Source organism: Coffea arabica, chromosome 5e (assembly GCF_036785885.1).
Source record: "Coffea arabica cultivar ET-39 chromosome 5e, Coffea Arabica ET-39 HiFi, whole genome shotgun sequence".
Lineage (NCBI taxonomy): Eukaryota > Viridiplantae > Streptophyta > Magnoliopsida > Gentianales > Rubiaceae > Coffea > Coffea arabica.
The window spans coordinates 2,339,384-2,362,167 of NC_092318.1; the positions used below are offsets into that span (position 1 = coordinate 2,339,384).

Genomic DNA, 22,784 nt, shown 5'->3' on the forward strand with positions numbered 1-22,784 from the left:
TCTTGATCTCTCAAGAATAAATTATGAAAAGATGTTAAAACTAGACTAGACTAATGTTTTCCACCTAAAAATGACCTAAAAACCCCTATTTATAGTTTCTTGAAGATATATCCTAAATAGGGTAGGAATAGGTTCAATTGGATTCAAAAAATCGTGTTTTCGCACATTTATCCTGTGACGCCTGAAGGAAAAAAAAAGGGAAATTTTCCTTGTTTATTTTATTTTCCGTGTGCATTTCTCTTACTTTATTTTATTATCCAAATTTTCCAGAGACTTTTATAAATGAATATAGTTTTCCAATCATTTTCTAGTATAAATTAGTTCATAAGAAATAAAGAGTGTATATTGGGCGTGGGACCCGCTAGTGGCGTTAAGTGCGATAAATTCGACCAATTAGGTTATGTTTTGTATACCGGGATTAATATACTAGGTGTTAAGAGATAATTAGAGGTTACCCAAATGGATGGGTGTTGGAGAGACAAAAGGATAGCTATGCATTAAAGAGGTGACAAGTGTCAATTTGCAATTCAAGTTGGACTTTTGACCATCTTACCTCAACTTTACTAAAACCAAAATTTGACCAAAAATCAAGCCATTTTCTCCTTCTTATGGCTGAAACTTTGAGAGCAAGAGAGAGAGAAAAACCTTCATCTTTCACTCCAATTTCTTACTCCAATCTTAAGTTCTAACCGATAGAATTGCAAATTACTCCATAAAAGTTGTTTACTAAGGAGATTCCAAGGTGTTTGTGGAGCTAATTTGGGAAGAAGAACTCTAAGCCATCACCTTTCTTGAGATTTCAAGGTATCATGTCTAGCAATCCATTCTTTGTTCTTAATAATGGTTTATTAGTGACTTGTGTTGGTTTAAGAGGTGATTTTATGGAAGATTTCTTGGATTAAAGTGAAGTTAGTTAAATTTCTGATTTTTTTTGGGATTTTTCTGTTTTCCTATGATGGATATGGTTAGTCTTGAATTGATGGTTCTAAATGGTGTTAAATAGCTCTCTTGTGCATTAATTGCGGTTATTTGTGGAAAATTTCAGCTTTGTGCGGAAATTTCAGGTTTGGGTTTCAAATCTGCCCTGTTCTGACCGGATTTATTTGAGCATGTTAGAGGCCGAATCAGGCTTAGGTTAAAACATGTAAGTTGTAGAAAATGGTGTTAGCTAGCTTCCTGTAAAATTTCAGCTCGATCTGAGTACTGTAACCTGTGAAATGACCGAAATACCCTTGACTGCCCATGAACCCGGTTTCGCGCCCAGATTTCTGTTTTCGTGGAGTTTTCCATTTTTGACTATGAAATTGCATGATTTGGCTTTGGAGGTCTTCATAAGAAATGTAGGTTTATGTCTTGGTTTCGAAACGCCATAAGATTCGTTTCAATCCGATAAGTGTAGCTTCAGTTATGGATATTGTGCCGAAAGATGTATTTGATAGTCTATGATGTGTATGTGGTTGATTTAAGATGAATTGTTGTTGCTTGTAGGATGGAAAAGTAAGGAAATGTAGGGGAAATGCTGTCCGATCTTTGAAAGCATTTGATTGCTTTGAGTTTGAGTTGAAGGGCTTGGACTTGAGCAAGGCAATGACGTATGATTGATGGTTCCTGAGCCGTGGTTGGTGAGTGACCCTAAACTGTTTCTAAAGTACTTTTGAAATGTTTCTTGCATTATTTACTCGACTGCATATCATGTGTGTGCGCATGCGAGTTCATGACATGATTTGGCTTAACTGAGTTCTTGGGAAGTCTGTACTGAACACCAACGTCTCCACCTCTGTTCATTTGGAGCAAATGGCTCCCTCTTATTGTTTCACTGCTACTGGATCTATTTGAGCGTTGGATGTTTAAGTACAATGATTTCACTGGCTCATGAGAGCAATAAACGTACATTTGATTACTGATTCATAACATCATTGAAATGAACTATTGTGAAACTGATTTGATTACTGATTTGACTGGTTACTCGCTGAGTTTCTAGCTCACCCCAAAAAAATATTTTATTTCCCTCCACAGGGCTCGAGGCGAAGGAAGGGCTTGTAGTACTTATTCACGTGACTGGATGGCATATATCTCGTACCATTTGGATTTGGAATCATTTTATGTATAGTTGGGAATTAGTTTCTGTTTCGCTTATGATATGTAATTCTTGGGAAATTTGATGTAATATTTGAGATTTATATTGTAATTTGTTTGATGACTGTAGTAAGTAGTAAGTGAGTGAGTCCCGACGAGAGTTGGGCAGGCGGTCCGCCGAACCCTTTGGTTCGCCTTAGGGGGAGGTGGGGCTATCACATATCCAATGAAGACCAGCCCAATATCCGGTGCCTGTCATTGGACTGAGCACAAAGCATAAAAGGATCTAGAGATGTTCGGCGTGAAGCCATTTGCGAAGTCTAGCACCGATCATGGATTATTACATATCTTAAACCACTGTAGATTATTAAAAAAATCTATGGAGATAAGATAATTGAGAGAGTGTCCCATGCATCGAAATTGATCTGATAATAAAGATTAATATTATCATTTTTTAATATTATTTGAGTGGAATCTTATAAGTCGGAGAGATCACGTCGTGTACGTAATCTGGTAAGGGACACCATTGGAATAAAAAAAATTACGGAGCACTAAGACAAATAAACTATGATACAACCAATGAATGACGTGCAAGTAACAGAAAGCTTGAATACTTATCTTCACCCACTGCAATGTTTAATTGCTTGTTTAGAATGTGCATTTGGACGAAATCTAATCCAATCCTTTCACACTCCCCATTTTCTTAGTATCAATCACTAGTTGTCGTTTTTCTCCTTTGGTGCAAGTAAATTGACAACACTGAAAATTTAAAAACTTGCGTTGCAAGCTACCTTTCGTGGCTTTACAATTGGCATATTTCTAGTAATTTAGGTACTGTTTTTAGAAGTGATTGGAATGACTTAGTGGACATTACGTTCCAGCTACCTTTCGTGGCTTCTGGTTCTTTTAAAGTGCCGTCTGCTGTATAGATGTTGTGTCCCCCGGAATTGAGGAAAAGTGTCTTCATAACCCTAAAAAGCAATAACAAAGCAAAAAATAAATAAAGAAAAGAGACACCACTATATTTATGTGATTCAAGAAAGTACAAAAAACTCAAGAAACTGTTCTAGAACCAAAAGAACTTAATACTAAAATATAGTGTCCTAAAATATCAGTATATTTATAATTACTAAAAATTATAATCTTAGAGTTTCAAATATAGTGGTAAAAATGGCAATCATTTTTTTGAAAATACAGAAGAAATTAATAATTTAGATTGTAAAAGAATTTGTGTATCCCCTCTATAAAACTGGCCTTTTGCTTTTTTTTTTTTTTGATTGTAAACGAATATATCAGTTTATCAAGATAGATATAATAATGAATCTGTCCTCTGTTAAAAACTTTACAACCCAAATTTATAAACGCAATTTGGAACCTATGAGGGTCACTAGATTTGTAAAATTATATTTAGATCATCAAAATTTTGTGAATCTAATTCCACATCATAAAACTAAAAGATACCTTGATCATTGATTTTGAGTTCAAATTCTTATATTTCACTGATTAGTTTTGGGATGACTTGAACTTTATGCTATTAGCATATAATGCTAGAAATAAGTAAGTATCTTGATCGTACGTAGACCATTGGTGTGTTTGGATACATAATTTATTTTAAATATTAAATTTGTTGCATCATAAACACATTCTCCAACCTTTTTTATATTTTCAACCATCTTCTTTTTTCGCATTAATCACAACACAAAAAAAGTAGTATGGTAATTATTAAAGTATTTTTTAAATAATTTTTATAAGTCAGGTTTTTTAATGTTTTCATTGCATTTCCTTTTGTTTCTGCAGAAACTGGAACATGGGCTGCTGGGGCTTTTATACCTATGGTAGGTAAGATTAAACTATAATTGAACAGGAGAGGTCCTGTCTTTTACACCTATGGTAGGTCAGTTTTTCACTTTTCTTCTATCCCATTTAATAATGCTAGAAATTATTAAGTATTTTGGTTGTAGACCATTCGTGTGTTTGGGTACATAATTTTTTTCGAATATTATTTTTATTGCATCATAAACATGTTCAACACAAAAAAAAATGTAGTACGGTAATTATTAAAATAATTTTTTCAACTGTGTTAGTAAATGGAAAGATGTACCAAACACCAAAGAAAATTGGAAAATTAGTGTCACCTGAAATCTCCTTCAAAGCATCCTTGAAGCTAGTGGGTGTTTTATGGGAGATTAGTGATATTACAAAGGGTGAGATTATTACAAACGTGTATGAAAATCCCCTGGTGGCCAATTGTGGCGTCTAAAACACCAGACGCATCGATTTTTAAAATTCCGACCATGCAGCTGGAAATCAATCCGGAACAAGATGAATGATGCAAAATCTTGAACAAATGGATTGATTAACTTGTTTAGTTAATTGAAGTCATGTGCACCTTTTGTCCAATAACATTTTCTTCTTTTTTTTCTTTTTCCCTAAGGCGCGGTGCATCAAGGCATTTGCTTTCAGCAAAACTCAGATGAACATCATGCATGTTCTATTTATCAAAAAAAAAAAAGAATTGTATTTGGATAGTTGATTATTTGGAATAATTTTCTGAAAAAAATATTGTAATACTTTTTTAATGTGCTGTATGTGAAATAAAAGATAATTAAAAAATATGTTGATGATACAAGCAAATAAATTTTGCCAAATAATCTACTACGCAAACAAAAGTATTTGGAGGTTGTGGCAACAGACGGGATATTTTTTTTTCCCCATTACAATCTCAGTTGGGAATAGTTCAGCATAAATTATCCAAACTGACCAACTACTTCCGGCAACAAGAAAATGTGATTTAATCATGTGATACAGAGGTTAATCACTAAGCAAGATTAGCACGCTTGAGGGCCTTGAAAATGTCTACTTGTTCAGTGGTCTTCTATAAAAAACCAACCGTGATGAGATAATTATCAAACTGCTAGTGCTGATTAATGTACATTTACCTTGTTGAAAAAGAAAGAATTAGACCTACTTGGCTTGAATTTACATCTGACAAATGTGTTACGTAATTGAAAAAGAAATTCACTAATTTTCCTTTCAACTTCAATTGTATAAGTTGAAATGTATAGAACTTTAGTAATATTTTTATAGTTTATTTTTTCACCAATAAATTTTTTCCCTAATCATGTAAAATAAGCAGGATGTTTTTCTCTATCTAAAAATATGTAATTGTGGAGATAAAATTTAACAAGACTTGTAAAATGAAATTAATTCTTCTATTAATATTTACATATTTATTATATATTTTTCTAAGTATATAATAATTAGTATCTAAAAGTACTTTATTAAATTAATACACACAGGTTCAACTAGTGACCCAATTCCTGTGTTAGACTCCTTATCATGTCAAATTTAATAATTATGCTTTCTCCAACTAGAAAATACAACTTAATCATGAGATACTCATGTTCATTACTGAATAAGATTTGTATCCTTGTGAGCTCTCAAAATATCTACTTATTTTGTGGCCTTAAGTAAAAAGCCCATTGTGACGAGACAATTGTCAAACTGCTCATTATTATACTTTTTTTATATGATAGATTTTATACTATAATTATTTATACTCTACATTAAGAGGTACTGTATAAGATTAGTATCCTTGTGAGCTCTCAAAATATCTACTTATTTTGTGACCTTAAGTAAAAAGCCAATTGTGACGAGACAATTGTCAAACTGCTCATTATTGTACCTTTTTTATATGATAGATTTTATACTATAATTATTTGTACTCTACGTTAAGAGGAGGGGATCTAAAAAGATCAAAGGAAACTCGTCGACCCTGACGAGTGCATAGGCACCCACTAGCAAAATATTTCTAATAAAATCTGGATATTAGAATGTAAACCAAGAATTTGATCCTTAACCTACAATCAAATAAAACTTTCTTGACGGCCAACTACTCTGTTACACTAGCAGCAGAGTGGTTGGTTTGTTGATTAGTGTTATTGACGTACTATGAATTGTTATTGACGTACTCTGTAATTAGTACTAATTAATGTACACTTCCCTTGTCGAAATTTGAAAAAGAAAGAAGAAAGAATGAGACCTAGCTCACTTGAATTTACATCTATAAATATACTACGTAATTGGAAAAGAACTTAGCTAGTTTGCCATATTATTCTGAATTGTTTAACCTCTTGCCTCTTCAAATACCAGCATTGGCTACCCCTTATTGCTAATTGATCAGGCTAAATTGAGCTACGGGAAGTGCGTATAAGGAAAGAGGCTGCCTAAAACCATGGAATGCGCTTCAAATATCAGGCTTCCGGTCATAAATTTAACGGAGGAAATCCTAAGATCCGGAAAAGATTCTTGGACTGAAGCGCGAAACATTGTCACACGGGCATTTGAAGAGTATGGCTGTTTCATAGCTGTTCATGATAAGTATCCTTCAGAGGTTAGTGATTCCTTATTCTCTGAGCTGCAAGATTTGTTTATGTTGAATTGTCAAGCATTGCGGCTTGACTTGTGTGGCAAACATTTCCGTCCCACATCGATGGCAGCCAAGGAAAGCCTTCCGTTGGTTTCCTATAAATAGGGAAGCGTATGAAGGTTTAAGGTGCACCACTCAAGAGAGTTATATGGGCTATTAGCTTCTTGAGTCATCTAGCCCATTCAGTCAAATATTTTAGGCTCTCTTGTTTTGAGTTTAGGAATATTTTCTAAACTCTTTTGTAAGTGTCTATTGGCCTAGGAACCACTTTCCTACGGTCTTTTGTATTTCTTCTTCATAGTAGAAATATTGCTCCTCCCTCGCCCGTGGACGTAGGTCAATTTGACCGAACCACGTAAATCTTTTGTGTCTTTTATTTGCTTTGTTATCCGTCTTTATATGGTCGGTTTTACCGCCTAATTATTATATGGTTGGTATCTACCGCCTATCTATTATATGGTCGGTTATACCGCCTACTTTGTCCTAACTTGGATTTGTCTATTTCCTGGGCCGGTCCTAACAAATTGGTATCAGAGCTGGTTATTATATTTTGCAAGACAGGTTCATCTGGTGGGGTGCGTTCATCTGGTGGGGTCCGTCCATCCTGTGGGGCCCACTCATCCTATGGGGTCCGTTTATCCGTGAGGCCCGCTCACCTTGTAGGGTCCATTCATCCCTGTGGGGCCCGCTTATCTCGTGGGTCCCGCTCACCCTGTGGGGCCCGCTCACGAGACTTGCATATTTGTTTGGCCAATTTTTTGAGACAAATTTTAAGTTACTGATTTTGTGGCAACAATGACGATAACAAAGACGGTTGTCGAGAAATTTGACAGGAATATCAACTTCGGAATGTGGCAGCTCAAGATGGAGGCCATTCTTGTTCAAGACGGAGTTGATCTAGCGATTCACGGAATCGAGAACAAACCAGAAGATGTAAAGGATGCGGATTTCGCCGATATGGATAAGAAGGCCAGATCCAGCATAATCTTAAATCTCTCCGATGAGGTATTGCGTGAGGTAGCAACGGAGACTTCGGCCAAGGTTATGTGGGATAAATTGAAAGTCTTGTATATGAAGAAGACAGTCGAGAATCGGCTATATTTGAAGCAGAGTTTGTATATGCTTCGAATGTCTGAAGGTACATCTATACTCTCCCATCTTGATAAATTTGATTCCATTATTATGGATTTGGGGAATATAGATTCGAAAATTGATGATGAAGATCAAGCCCTATTACTTTTGTGTTCCCTTCCCCAATCTTTTAAGCATTTCCGTGATACTATGATTTATGGAAAAGAAACAATTTCGTATCGGAAAATTAAATCTGCATTAAAATCTAAAGAGCAGATAGATAGGGACATTACTGGGGAAACTAGTGGGAGTCAAGCCGATGGCTTGTTTGTTCGGGGTAGATCTGAAAAGAGAAACACAGAAAATAGAAGTAGATCCAAGTCCAGACATAAAAATGTGGTGTGCAATTATTGTAAAAAGAAGGGCCATGTTATCTCTGATTGCTTTAAATTGAAAAATAAAGAAAAGCAAAAGGGGAAATTTGTTGAGAAAAATACTGAATCCGCTGAAGCTAGTATAGCAGCTGATGAGAATGATGGAACCATTTTCTGTGCAACGGAAAATATTTTTAGATCTAACAATGAGTGGATTTTAGATTCGGGTTGTTCATATCATATGTGTCCCAATAGGGACTGGTTTTCAACATATGAATCAACTGAAGGTGGAGTTGTCTTAATGGGCAACAACGCTGTTTGTAAAGTTGTTGGCAAAGGCACAATCCGGATTAAAATGTACGATGGTATTGTGAGGACGCTCACAAATGTTAGACATGTTCCAGATTTGAAGAAAAATCTCATCTCTTTGGGCACTCTTGAGTCTATTGGGTGCAGGTATTCAGGTGGAGACGGAGTTCTCAAAATTACTCGAGGAGCTCTTGTTGTTATGAAGGCACACAGATCTGGTACTTTATATATTTTGCAGGGATCTACTGTTACAGGTGCTGCTGCTGTTTCAACATCATTTTTGTCAGATACAGACATCACCAAATTATGGCACATGAGCGAGAAGGGCTTATCTATTTTATGCAAACGAGGTCTTCTTGGTAGTCAAAGTATTGGAAAGATAGGACTCTGTGAACATTGCATTTTTGGAAAGCAGAAGAGAGTTAGCTTCCAGTTGCCGGCAGTTCACAGGACAAAAGGAACTTTAGACTACATTCATTCAGACCTCTGGGGGCCTTCTCGTGCTCCTTAAGGTGGTGCCAGGTACATGTTGACTTTCATTGATGATTATTCAAGGAAAGTTTGGGTCTATTTTCTTAAGCATAAAAATGATGTTTTCCTAACTTTCAAGCAATGGAAAGTTTTGATTGAGAAACAAACAGGAAAGCATATTAAGCGGTTGAGAACAGATAATGGCATGGAATTTTGTGGAGGTGAATTTAATGAATTCTGCAAGAATGAAGGAATTGTTCGGCATCACACCGTCAGGATGACGCCTCAACAAAATAGTGTGGCCGAACGTATGAACAGAACGCTTTTGGAGAGAGCAAGGTGTATGATCTCTAATGCAGGGTTGACAAACGACTTTTGGGCAGAGGCGATCAATATGGCCTGTTATATTGTCAACCGTTCTCCTTCTGCATCTCTTGATTTCAAAACTCCTGAGGAAGTTTGGTCAGGTACTCCTGCTGATTACTCCAATTTAAAAGTTTTTGGGTGTCCAGCATACATGCACGTGAATGATGAAAAATTGGAGCCTAGGGCTAAAAGGTGCATTTTTCTTGGGTATACTTCTGGGGTGAAAGGATACAGATTATGGTGTCCTGATCCCAAATTTCCAAAATTTGTAATCAGTAGAGATGTTACTTTTGATGAATTATCTATGTTATCTTCCAAGAAGGAGTCTTCTAGTCCTTGTACTATTGATAGTACACAGAAGCAGGTGGAGCTTGATATTGGTAGTTCTGGTTCTTCTCAATCCAAATCTTCAATTCAGCAATTACCAGTAGATACACCTGAATCTACTGTTGAAGATAGTTCAGAAGAAGAAGAGTATTCCATAGCCAGAGATAGAGTAAGGAGAGACATTCGACCACCACAAAGATATGCAAATTTAGTTGCATATGCTTTGTCTGTTGCAGAAGAAACTGATTCAGTTGGTGAGCCTTCCACCTATTCAGAAGCAGTTTCTTGTGATGACTCTGCAAAGTGGTTGATTGCGATGAATGAAGAAATTGAATCTCTTCATCAGAATGAAACTTGGGTTCTTGTAAAGCCGCCGTCAGCTAAGAAAATTGTCGGTTGCAAATGGGTCTTCAAGAAGAAGGAAGGTATTCCAGGAGTTGAAGATGCAAGGTATAAAACACGATTGGTTGCAAAGGGCTATAGTCAGGTACAAGGTGTTGATTTTAATGATATATTCTCACCTGTTGTTAAACATAGTTCTATTCGTGTTTTGCTTGCTTTAGTTGCCATGTATAATTTGGAGTTAGAACAGCTCGACGTTAAGACAGCTTTCTTACATGGCGAACTTGAAGAACAAATTTATATGAGACAACCCCAGGGTTTTGAAATTGAAGGTAAAGAAGACCATGTTTGCTTGTTGAAAAAATCCTTATATAGATTGAAACAGTCTCCAAGACAGTGGTATAAGAGGTTTGATTCCTTTATGTTGGGTTATGATTATTTGAGGAGCATGTATGATAGTTGTGTTTACTTCCGGAAGTTAAATGATGGTTCTTTCATTTATTTGCTGCTTTATGTTGATGACATGCTCATTGCTGCCAAGAATTTGTCAGAAATTCACACTTTCAAACTGCAGTTAAATAGTGAATTTGAAATGAAAGATTTGGGAGCAGCTAAGAAAATTCTTGGCATGGATATCAAGCGAGATCGAGGAGTAGGGAAATTGTTCTTGACCCAGAAAAATTACCTTGAGAAAGTTTTGGAGCGTTTTGGCATGAAAAATGCTAAACCAGTATCTACTCCTCTTGCCAGCCATTTTCGGCTATCTGCTGCTCAATCACCAAAATCAGATGAAGAGGAAGATTATATGGCACGGGTTCCTTATTCCAGTGCAGTCGGCAGTGTTATGTATGCAATGGTTTGTACTCGTCCAGATATTGCACAAGCAGTCAGTGTTGTTAGCAGATATATGTCTTGCCCTGGTAAAGCACATTGGCAAGCTGTGAAGTGGATTCTCAGATACTTGCGAGGTACTTCAAATGCATGTTTGGAGTTTGGAAGAAATAATAACACTTTGGTTGGTTTTGTAGACTCAGACTACGCTGGAGATCTTGACAGGAGAAGATCACTTTCAGGTTATGTATTTTGCATTGGCGGTTGTGCTGTTAGTTGGAAAGCTACTCTACAACCTGTTGTAGCTTTGTCTACTACTGAAGCAGAATATATGGCTGTGACCGAGGCAATCAAAGAAGCCTTGTGGTTGAAGAGTTTATTTAGCGAGTTAAGTCTATATCAAGGTGTTACTGATATTCACTGTGATAGTCAAAGTGCCATACACTTGACTAAAGATCAGATGTATCATGAGAGGATGAAACATATTGATGTGAAGTATCATTTCATTCGGGATATCATTGCTGAAGGAAAGGTCCTTATTCAGAAAATCAATACCAAGGACAATCCAGCTGACATGTTTACGAAACCTCTTCCAGTTTACAAATTCAAGCAGTGTTTGGATTTGATTGGTGTTCATTGTTGGCGATTTACGCCCATTGGGGCTTATGTGGAGAAGGTGGAGTAATTTTACTATTGTCGATAGTGGAACTAAAATTTTGCCAAGGTGGAGATTTGTTGAATTGTCAAGCATTGCGGCTTGACTTGTGTGGCAAACATTTCCGTCCCACATCGATGGCAGCCAAGGAAAGCCTTCCGTTGGTTTCCTATAAATAGGGAAGCGTATGAAGGTTTAAGGTGCACCACTCAAGAGAGTTATATGGGCTATTAGCTTCTTGAGTCATCTAGCCCATTCAGTCAAATATTTTAGGCTCTCTTGTTTTGAGTTTAGGAATATTTTCTAAACTCTTTTGTAAGTGCCTATTGGCCTAGGAACCACTTTCCTACGGTCTTTTGTATTTCTTCTTCATAGTAGAAATATTGCTCCTCCCTCGCCCGTGGACGTAGGTCAATTTGACCGAACCACGTAAATCTTTTGTGTCTTTTATTTGCTTTGTTATCCGTCTTTATATGGTCGGTTTTACCGCCTAATTATTATATGGTTGGTATCTACCGCCTATCTATTATATGGTCGGTTATACCGCCTACTTTGTCCTAACTTGGATTTGTCTATTTCCTGGGCCGGTCCTAACAGTTTAACCTGCCGTTGGAGATTAAAGTCCAAAACACTTCTCAAACTCCCCTCTCTGGTTATGCTCGGCCAAGACCCAACGTGAACCTCTACGAAAGCATATGCATTGAAGATGCAACAAATCTTGAAACAGTCGAGAAGTTCGCAAATCAGATGTGGCCCTCCAAAAATAACCATTTCTGGTAAACTTGTTTCCATTAATATGTAATTCTTCTTATAGTTTATTGCTACTATGCATTATTCACATCCGAAATGCTTACCTTTTTTTTTTTTTTTTTTGAATGTGCCCTCCCATGACTAGTGAACTGTTTCATTGCTATGCAAATCAAGTAGCAGAATTAGATAAAATGGTGAGCAAATCGGTGTTTGAAAGCTATGGTGTGGAGAAGTACCACGAATCTCATGTGGGATCAGTGACTTATAATGTTAGATTCATAAGGTACAGGGTACCCGAACAGAATGAGATGAATGTCGGAGTTGCTCCTCATACTGACAAGAACTTCATAACCATACTTCAACAGAATAAAACTGATGGTTTAGAAGTTCAGTTGAAGAATGGAAGCTGGATTCCTATTGATTTTCCTCCTTCCTCCGTAGTAATCATGGCTGGAGATGTATTCTCGGTAAGATATTTTCTTTTTTTGTCATTAAATGTGCAAGCCTGGATCATATTAAACTTGATTAGTTACAACATTGAAATCCTCTAAAAATCCATGTTTTAAAATTCCATTTTCCTTTTCAAATCATTTCCCTTTGTCATGAATATACCGGGACAATTGTTATGTGTTTTTCACCTGAAACTAAAATGAAAACAAATACGCAGAAGAAAGATTAGACAATAACAATATATTAATACTCAAGTGTGGAGGGTTGAGACACAGATATTTCTGTTTCTCTTTAAAGTGATTCAAGCCTCTATAAAAGAATCAACTCTAATGCAACAGGTTTTCTAACTTGTCATTTCCAAGATACACCATTTCAACCATACTTACTAACACTCTCTTTAGACTACACAACTAGGAGAGTATACCTTTATAAATGCCTTATTAATTTCTTGTCTAACTATGATACAGAAAATAATGAATTTAGACTCAAAAGACATAAACTGTTGCAGTAGAACTTTTCTATCTCAACTATGCATATATATATATATATATATATATATATATATATAGGTGAAGAAAAGTTAGATAAACATAACCTATATTCCTAATAAAGTACTAAGTAAATGCTGAAATTATTGGCCATTCAAAACACATTCAATTTTATATTGTAGGTTACAAAAAACTTATTGTAATTGAAACATCATAATTTCACATTCTTTGGTCAATACCCATTCAATCCAAATTTGAATTGTAAGTTACAATACCTCGAAGTAATTGAAAAGTCATAATTTCATATAATAAATCTTCAGGAAAAGCCATTCAAACACCTATAAATTTCAGAAAATTTCAATAATTTATTTCCCTTGTAACATGCACATTTAATTATTTTATTACAATACTACAACATTATGTAAAAAGCAAAAAACAAAGTTAAAAAACTTTGGTTCAATTAGAAAACTTGATTCCATAATGGCTTCGCCATACATTATCTAAGTTGGATGTGTTATGGTCAAATTAGAACGAAAAGGAAAAAGGCCTCACAGATGTTACTACCTTAATCATCTAGAATATTGGCATGGCATTTGTGCCATAACTTTCAGTATTTTTGTTGTAAATGCTGACTTCTCTAGTGGATATTAATACATTGATTGTATACATTTTTGAAATGCAGGCGTGGAGCAACGGTAGAGTGCATTCCCCATTTCATAGAGTAACTATGAAGGGAAGAGGAACTAGGTATTCGATTGCACAATTTTCCTATTGCAAAAAATTGGTAAAGACACCAACAGAGCTGGTTGATGATGAACACCCCTTATTATATAAGCCATTCGACAATTTTGGTTATCTCCGATTCTTGAGCGAAGATGATAATTGGAATACTCCAAATCCACTGAAGGCCTATTGTGGCGTCTAAAACACCAGACGCATCGATTTTTATGGATGAAAAGCTTTTTCTTCTTTTAAGTCGATGTTTATTCTTCTCCCCTATTGTGCCCACTTTTTCTTGAAAATGTTAGGGGAGTAGCTTCCTCTAGGATTAATCTATGAAATAGTTTATTTTAGTGTGCTATCTGTTTTTTACCTAGAAGAAATAAATAAGGGAAAAGAAAGAAATTGGAGGGATACAAATAAATAAAATTTGGCAAGTAATCTACTGTTCAATCAAAAGGATTTGGAGGTTGACGCATCTAATGAGATATTTTTTTATTCCCATTTCAATCTCAGTTGGACATAATTCAGCATAAATTATCTAAACTGACTAATTACTTCCTCCAACAGACAAATACAACTTAATCATGTGATACACATGTTAATCACTAAGCTAGATTACTGTACTCAAAATATTTGCTGATTTGGTGGCCTTTTGTAAAAAGCCAATTGTGATGAGACAATTGTCGCACTGCTGATTACTGTACATTCCACACCCTCCGCCTTGAGACAGTAAAAACGACACCAGCCTGATTCGAGCTGAACGTCTCACAAATGTACTATGCACTATGTAATTGGAAAAGACTTAGCAGTAGCCAGTCCCACGTGTACAGTCTACGGTTTTGGATAGTAAAATTATTTTAAATAATATTTCTCTTGAATCATAAACATATTTTTCAATCTATTTTTTTATATTTATAATCATCTTTTTATCTCACATACATCACATCACAAAAAGTGCTGTGAGGATGCACTTTTCTGCCCACGGTAGCAGCAGCAATGCAAGGAGGTCAACTGTGTTCTGTGGGGATGCACAAAGACAAACAGCAAAATGATGCACTGGGCACCGGAGAAAGCCGATTTTGAGTGGATGAAATAATGCAATACACTTTAAAATTATAATAAAAATCCTCTTAAAAATGTGTTCATTGTCTAATGGGAAAGAACTTAGCAGAATGAAAATACCAGCGGTGGCTAGGCCTTATTGTTAATTTGGTTGGTCAAGCTAAATTGATCCCACGGGGAAGTGCGTACAAGGAAAGAGGCTAAATTGAGGTCGAACCCTCGTCCAGCATCTCTTCTCCGCTAACATACTAATAACTTTTTGGGTTGTCCACACTCTTATCTTTATTTTATTGGCTGCCAACAGTTTATCTTCTTGGAATCTGTCTTTTGTATTATCGGAGACTCCATTTCATTAGGTCTTGTGCAAATGGTCCATCAAACGGAAACGGGTGTGAGCTGAAGCCAGCCGGTGCTGCTATGTCTGCGTCCTTTTGTCTTGTTTTGAGAAAGTTTACGTACTGTTGAACCATCTCTGGATCCTTCAACGTGTTCTTGAAAAAATCATTTACAGTACCAAATTTTGTTGATATATTTATTTAGCTGTTGGAAGATTTTTTTTTTTTACTTGCTATAGAAAGATTCTTTGAAAAGTCCTTTTGAAACTTCTTTAATATGTCATTTTAACTTTTCTCCAGTTTGAAGAAATTTTAGGGATAATTTCACTCAAATCTCCTGAAATTTTAATAATTACGTGGACCTTCCTTGATCCAATCAAATAACTAAAATGTCCTCCATATAATATTTAATTCATAAAAAAACATTTAAAGTCAAAAAATACTTCTTATTATTCTATTTGTCATTTCCTAATCTCGAAGAACAATTTCTATCAATTTCCTCGAGTCATATGCTCTAAAATCTAAATCCACATTCCACGCCCCCGACGAGAGCAAACGAGATCGTATTCTCAATACGCTGCAAATTCCGTCTAGTTCAATTTCTTCACGGGCCTACACAAGTTTTTGCCGTATGCTATAAATCCACATCCTACACCCTTGATGGGAGCAGATGAGATCGTAGTCTTCTCAATACACTAAAAATGCACCGAGCTAGCGCTGCAAAATCCGTCCAGTTCAATTTCATGGATAACCCAAAGTTGCAAAAACTTCCTGTCATCAATTTCATGGTAAAGGTTTTCATGTGAATTTATACTACTTGAAAGATCGATAGTGTTAGTAATTGAACCAAATTAGCCTGCATGTATTATGTATTAAACGTGCAAAGTGTTTAAAGTAAAATTTCACCTCACGGAAAGTGTCTTTGTAAATTTAAGGGTCTAGAGTCTACTTGTCATACGGTGGGAGCAAATGCTCGTAATAGGAAAAGAAAATGCTTACAATTGGCTTTGAATCTGTTTCGAATTACAGTTTGTTCTCCCACTGAATTGTGAAACAATTCTTAGCATCATGGCTGTTATAAGAATTTTGGTGAAAAAATAAATATATGAAAAGAATCGACTATGGAGCAATTCTAACATCATTGTTAAGTTGCAAATTGACTTTATTTGGCTCACAACATTTTTTACCTATCATTTGAGTAACTTATTTAGAAGAATTTGCTTAGAGAGATTTTTTGGGTTAATTATTGCCCCAACTGAAAAATATTTTTAGTTCATTGTGTAAAACAAGGTGAATATTTTTGGGTTGGGAGCAAAATTAAATAAATTGAAGAAACATTAAAAATGCAAGGTGAAAAACCGTTCTTATTATAATAAACAAAACAGTTGCACACCACAAGAAAGAGGAAAAATAAAACAAGAATAAGTATGCGATCGCATGTGACGTGAACATGTATATCAATGACCTCATTGTAGTAGCGACAATTGTTCTCTAGTTGAAGAACTTTTATATTTGTTTTCTAAAATAATTTTGATATAGTTATTCTTTTTGTCCTTTATATGTTTTAATTAATCGATATATTTTGTCCTCTAGAAAGCGTCCTTATTTTTTAAAACAAAAATCAAGATAACCAAGCCTTTTTTTTTTTTTGCAGGCATGGAGCAACAGCAGAATACAACCTTGTTTTCATCGAGTTTTAACGAACGCGAATGCAAAAAGATTGTCATTGGTGATGTTCTCTTTCAATAGTGGGGTCATACACATCCCTCAGGAGTTGATTGATGATGAACATCCACAGCGCTTTGAGTCATTTGATAGCCTGGGATTGCTCGATTTCTTTCTCGAAGAACTGCGAATGGGCCTGCCAACCATAGCTATTAAACCCGGCCCGAGAAGGAATCCGGTGAAAGAGGTGGATCAACGGATTACTGGTTTAATCAGTAGGTGAGTGGTTCAACAGGTGAGTCACTAAATATACTTTGATAGAACGGTTATTTGGCGTATTTTGCACTACTATTTTGTCCTAATTTTGGCTACTCACGGTACTAAGAATTGGAATTTCACTCATATTCGATATTTGTGTGAATTGTAGGTGGTAGGCATGAAAAATGATCTCGCGGGGTGAATTTCCAGAAGACTTTCCGTTCCAAGGCGTGGCCACGCCTTAGAAGGTGGATGAAACCGAAAGCCAGACTGCGGTCCATGTGAACCGCGAGGAGCACGGGATTAAAACTCCAAAAGTCCCTTTGTTTCAATGAATTGGGCCAGACGTTCTTTTTGGTTGCCTGACCTCCTGCGGCGGCTATTAAAAGATAGGAAAAAAGCCAGATTCAGGATCATCTATTTTTTAGGCTTAGTTTTCTTTTCCTACGTTTGTCAGCGGTCAGACGCTTTTTCTCTTCTTTCGCTTTTCGTCAGCCGCAATTGGATTTGAGCTTTAAGTTTCCTTCTGTTCTCTTTCGGAAAGAACGTAATTTTCTCTCCTTTAGCTTTTGTCTTGTACGGATTTGACTGCTGGGTGGTAACCCTTGTTTTGAGGCAATTCGCGTTGGCTTTTTGCTTTGCGATTGCGGTCCTAGAACGAATGCAAAAGCAGGATCTTCTTCGTTGTTGCCGCAATTAACTTCCTTTCCCCAATTCTTCGGCAAATAATTGAATGAATTCAATTAAATCACGCGGAATTGACACGATGAGGAGCAGCTAATTTCCTCCTCTACCCAAAGGTTGACGCGAAGGCGCGGTCCATAATATCTGTGAGATCTAACCGAATCTTCATTATTTCCTCCAATTAATTGCTATTCGTGCGTTTCCTGAATTAATTGTTCATGGGTATTTTATTAATTGAATATCAACGGCCGGGTATTTGATTTAATTTAATAGCCTACTGCCACGTTAATTAAATAGAATCCGTAATTGTTCATTTAGTTAACACCCCGTGGCAACCACCATAATTGGTTTTATGATGGGGAAACGCAGGATCTAGCTTAAATAAACCCTCTTAGCGTGTTTATTGGTTAGGGTTGGGTTCTTCTAACTTCAATGCAATTGGGTAATTAAATTCCTACGGTCGTACCTAGGGTTGTTATCTGGTTAGGGAAGCAGTCAATGGTCGTACCTTGACTGTCGAAAAGGTAAGGAAGAGCTGGTTGTCAGAGCTTATTGATAACTATAACCAACCTAGTGATGAATGTGTGAAATATCTTTGCATCGATGATCATTTAATTGGACCGTGCCTGAGCAGTTGATTCTTTGGGTAGAACTTTTATCAATTGCTATTTTTATTGAATTGTGCTTTGTGAGTTAGTTCTGAATTTAGTTCGCTTTATTTTTATCTTACTTTTATTCTTATTTTCATTTGCTTCCCATTGAAAATCCCCCAATTTTGTTCTACTGATTTGGAAAGAAATAATTTCCTACCTGCTCCCTGTGGAATCGACCCTACTTGCCATTGTACACAAAATTAGTATTTTTATAGACAAACCCGGTATATCGGATCAAGCAAACTCTTCGGGAACAGGGTGAATCAAGTAACCCATTGCACACCTAGGGTCCCTGCTCCAGTACTTGGATTTGTTCTATAATTATTTAATTGAGGTGGTAATTAGGACTTTTAGTAATTATTATTACACAGGTTCGGCACCTGTCAATTTTTGGCGCCGTTGCCGGGGAGTTGGCGTTTGGATTATTTGTTTCTTTCCAAATTCAGTTTTTATTTTATTTTTTATTTTTCTTCTTGATATTTTTGCTAGTTTATGCCCCGTTCTTCTCGCACAGGTGAATTAGTATACGATCCTGAAATTGAGAAGGCAGCGCGTAGGCGGAGGCAAGAGACCAAGAGGCAAAAAGAAGGGCACTTATTTGCCGCAAACGAGCCAGCGGAAGACGAAGTAAGCATGGCCAACAACCAAACATTGAGGGAGCTGGCTGCTCCGGAGCTGACTCACCAGCCCTTGTGCATCACATTCCCCGCTTTAGCGGAGAATACTGCTTTCGAACTGAAGTCGGGGTTGATTCAACTCTTACCTTCTTTCCATGGTCTCTCTGGCGAAAAACCCCACAAGCACGTCAAGGAGTTCGAGGTAGTTTGCTCAAGCATGAAACCTCCTGGGGTCACTGAAGAGCAAATCAGACTGAGAGCCTTTCCATTCTCTCTCAAAGATGCAGCTAAAGATTGGCTGTACTACCTACCAGCAGGTAGTATTACCACATGGGCACAGTTAAAAAAGAAGTTTTTGAAAAAATTCTTCCCTACATCCCGGGCTGCGAGTTTGAGGAAGGAGATCTGCGGCATTAAACAGTATCCCGGTGAGTCCTTGTATGAATACTGGGAAAGGTTTAACAAGTTGTACACTAGATGCCCGCAGCATCAAATTAGTGAGCAACTGTTAATCCAATACTTCTATGAAGGGCTCCAATCAACCGATAGGAGTATCATTGATGCTGCGAGTGGGGGAGCACTTGCAAACAAGACACCGAGGGAAGCGTGGGAGCTCATCGAAGCCATGGCAGAGAACTCCCAGCAATTTGGTTTACGTGAGAGCAACCCTCCCCGTAGAGTCAACGAGGTAGAGACTTCATCTATACAGCAGCAACTGTCAGAATTGACGTCTGTTGTTAGACAATTGGCCATGAGAGACACGCCGCGAGCGAAGGTGTGTGGAATCTGTACTAGCATGGACCACTGCTCGGACACGTGCCCCATTTTGCAAGAGGATGGGGCCGAACAGGTGAACATGGCCGGAGGCGTGCCCGCGCCCCGCAGGCAGTACAACCCGTACTCCAATACGTACAATCCGGGCTGGAGGGACCATCCCAATCTCAGTTATGGGAACAGGCAACAAAATTCATTCTCCAATCGTCCACCAGGATTCCAGCAACCATGGCAACCGAAACCGCAACCCTCATCCTCCAACACAGGGAGCTCATTGGAGGATATTGTCAAGAGTCTGGCTACGACTACCGCCCAGCTCCAGCAAGAGACCAGGTCATTGACCACAAATATGGCTCAACTCCAGCAAGAAACTAGAGCCTTAACCATGAGCACCACTCAGTTCCAGCAGGACACAAAAGCAGGCATGAAGGATATGGAGGCTCGAATAAGCCAAATGGCAACTGCCATCAATCGCTTGGAGTCCCACTCTTATGGAAAGTTACCCTCACAACCTGAAGTAAATCCCAGGAATGTAAGTGCCATGACACTGAGGAGTGGCAAGACACTGGAAGGGTCTAAAGAGGGAAATTCAAAAAGCAAGAGTGAAGAGGAGATAGAGAAGGAAATTGAAGAGGAAGAGCGTATTCGCAAGGATCCTAAGGTAACCTTCACTTCTCCGCCCACTATTAAATCTAACTTACCTCCTTTTCCTTGCAGGCTGGAGAAGACAAAAAAGGTAGAAAAGGAAAAAGAGCTTTTAGATGTGTTTCGAAAAGTGGAGATTAACATCCCTTTACTGGATGCAATCAAGCAGATACCGAAATATGCTAAATTTCTCAAGGATCTATGCACCCATAAGAGAAAATTGAGAGGGGACGAAAGAGTAGCGGTGGGAGAGAATGTGGCAGCCATGCTCCAGAGGAAACTCCCTCCCAAGTGTGGAGATCCAGGTATGTTCATGATCCCCTGTAAGATAGGGAATACACCGATCAGGAAAGCAATGTTAGATTTAGGGGCGTCAATCAATGTGATGCCAAAGACCATTTTTGCTTCTCTAAATCTGGGGCCACTTAAAGAAACAGCCATCATAATCCAACTAGCTGATCGCACAAATGCATATCCAGAGGGGCTAGTTGAGGATGTCTTGGTTCAGGTAAATGAATTGGTCTTTCCTGCAGATTTTTATATCTTGGACATGGGAGATGAAAATTCATTAAACCCTTCACCTATCTTGTTAGGTAGACCATTTCTTAGCACTGCTAGAACTAAGATAGATGTGAATGAGGGTACTTTGTCAATGGAATTTGATGGTGAAACTGTGAATTTCAATATTTTTGATGCGATGAAATATCCAGAGGAATCTAACTCGGTCTTTGCTGTGAGCGCTATTGAGCCTTTTGTGCAGGAAACTTTTGAATTAGATGGCAAAGACGCATTGGAAGTGGCTCTAATCAAGCATCTGGAGTTGGGTGTAACTCTTGATGTGGACCTAAGGGAAGATTTGCTCCATGCTGTTGAAGCCTTACACTCACTTCCACCCGTATCCCCAAGGTATGAGCTTACTTCTTTTTTTGTGCCAGAGGCTCAGACAAAGTTGCTCCCTTCAATTGTGCAGGCACCGGAGTTAGAACTAAAGGCTCTCCCGAAGCATCTAAAGTACGCATTCCTAGGAGACCGGGAGACACTTCCGGTGATAATCTCTGCACACCTATCTCCAAGTCAAGAGGACAGACTGGTGCGAATCCTTAGGGAACATAAGGAGGCAATTGGGTGGAGCATAGCCGATATTAAAGGGATTAGCCCGTCCTTGTTTATGCACCGGATAGGACTCGAGGATGATGCAAAGCCAGTGAGGCAAGCACAGCGAAGATTGAACCCTCTGATGATGGAAGTTGTGAAAAAGGAGATACTCAAGCTTCTGGAGGTAGGGATCATTTTCGCTATTTCGGATAGTCCGTGGGTGAGTCCTGTCCAAGTGGTCCCGAAGAAGGCGGGGGTGACCGTGGAGGAGAACCAGGAGGGTGATATGGTCCCGGTCAGAAAAGCTATTGGCTGGCGTCAGTGCATCGACTACCGGAGGCTAAACTCCGTGACTAAAAAGGACCACTTCCCCCTCCCTTTTATTGATCAGATGGTAGAACGATTGGCAGGTCGTGTTTACTATTGTTTCTTGGATGGCTTTTCAGGTTACTTTCAGATCGCGATCGCACCAGAAGACCAGGAAAAGACTACCTTCACATGCCCATTTGGCACGTTTGCCTACCGCCGGATGCCTTTCGGCCTCTGCAATGCTCCAGCAACCTTTCAAAGGTGTATGGTAAGTATTTTCTCTGAGTATGTGGAAAAAATAATCGAGGTGTTCATGGATGATTTTAGTGTGTACGGGGACAGTTTTGATGCATGTCTTGAGAATTTGGCCTTAATTCTGAAAAGATGTATAGAGACGAATTTGGTACTTAATTGGGAAAAATGTCACTTTATGGTAGATCATGGCATTGTCTTAGGGCACGTCGTGTCGGCTAAGGGAATAGAGGTAGATAAAGCTAAAATAGACCTTATTTCTGCTCTACCTTACCCCGTATGTGTGCGGGAAGTGCGTTCGTTTTTGGGCCATGCAGGTTTTTACAGGAGATTTATCAAAGACTTTTCAAAGATAGGAGCACCCATGTTCAAGTTACTGCAGAAGGACGTGCCATTTGATTTCACAAATGAATGCAAGGTGGCTTTTGATAAACTAAAGGAATCATTGACATCACCGCCTGTCATTCAACCCCCAGATTGGAGCCTTCCGTTTGAAATCATGTCCGACGCGAGTGACTATGCCGTGGGGGCCGTGTTGGGACAAAGAATTGGAAGAGCACCACACGCGATCTATTACGCGTCGAGAGCCTTAAGTGGAGCCCAACTTAATTACTCCACGACGGAGAAAGAATTACTAGCTGTTGTTTTTGCACTATAAAAATTTAGGTCATATTTATTGGGTGCAAAAGTAATAGTTTTCTCTGATCATGCAGCCTTGAGGTACTTGCTGGCGAAAAAGGATGCTAAACCAAGGCTGATCAGGTGGATTTTGC

At 37.9% G+C, this 22,784-nt stretch overlaps 2 long non-coding RNA genes and 1 other non-coding gene across 3 annotated transcripts; 2 read left to right on the forward strand and 1 right to left on the reverse strand.

The window, feature by feature from the left end:
* The first annotated feature begins 602 nt into the window (after positions 1 to 602).
* On the forward strand, positions 603 to 2,209 carry LOC140006177 (uncharacterized). The gene is made up of 3 exons (XR_011813812.1): positions 603 to 804; positions 1,489 to 1,622; positions 2,017 to 2,209. It is a non-coding gene; the product is annotated as an uncharacterized lncRNA (long non-coding RNA).
* A 9,645-nt stretch (positions 2,210 to 11,854) lies between these two features.
* Positions 11,855 to 13,743, forward strand: LOC140006178 (uncharacterized). The gene is made up of 3 exons (XR_011813814.1): positions 11,855 to 12,027; positions 12,147 to 12,468; positions 13,622 to 13,743. It is a non-coding gene; the product is annotated as an uncharacterized lncRNA (long non-coding RNA).
* A 5,581-nt stretch (positions 13,744 to 19,324) lies between these two features.
* LOC113722273 (small nucleolar RNA R71) lies at positions 19,325 to 19,431 on the reverse strand. Its single transcript, XR_003456628.1, has one exon. It is a non-coding gene; the product is annotated as a small nucleolar RNA R71 (small nucleolar RNA).
* Positions 19,432 to 22,784: the final 3,353 nt, after the last annotated feature.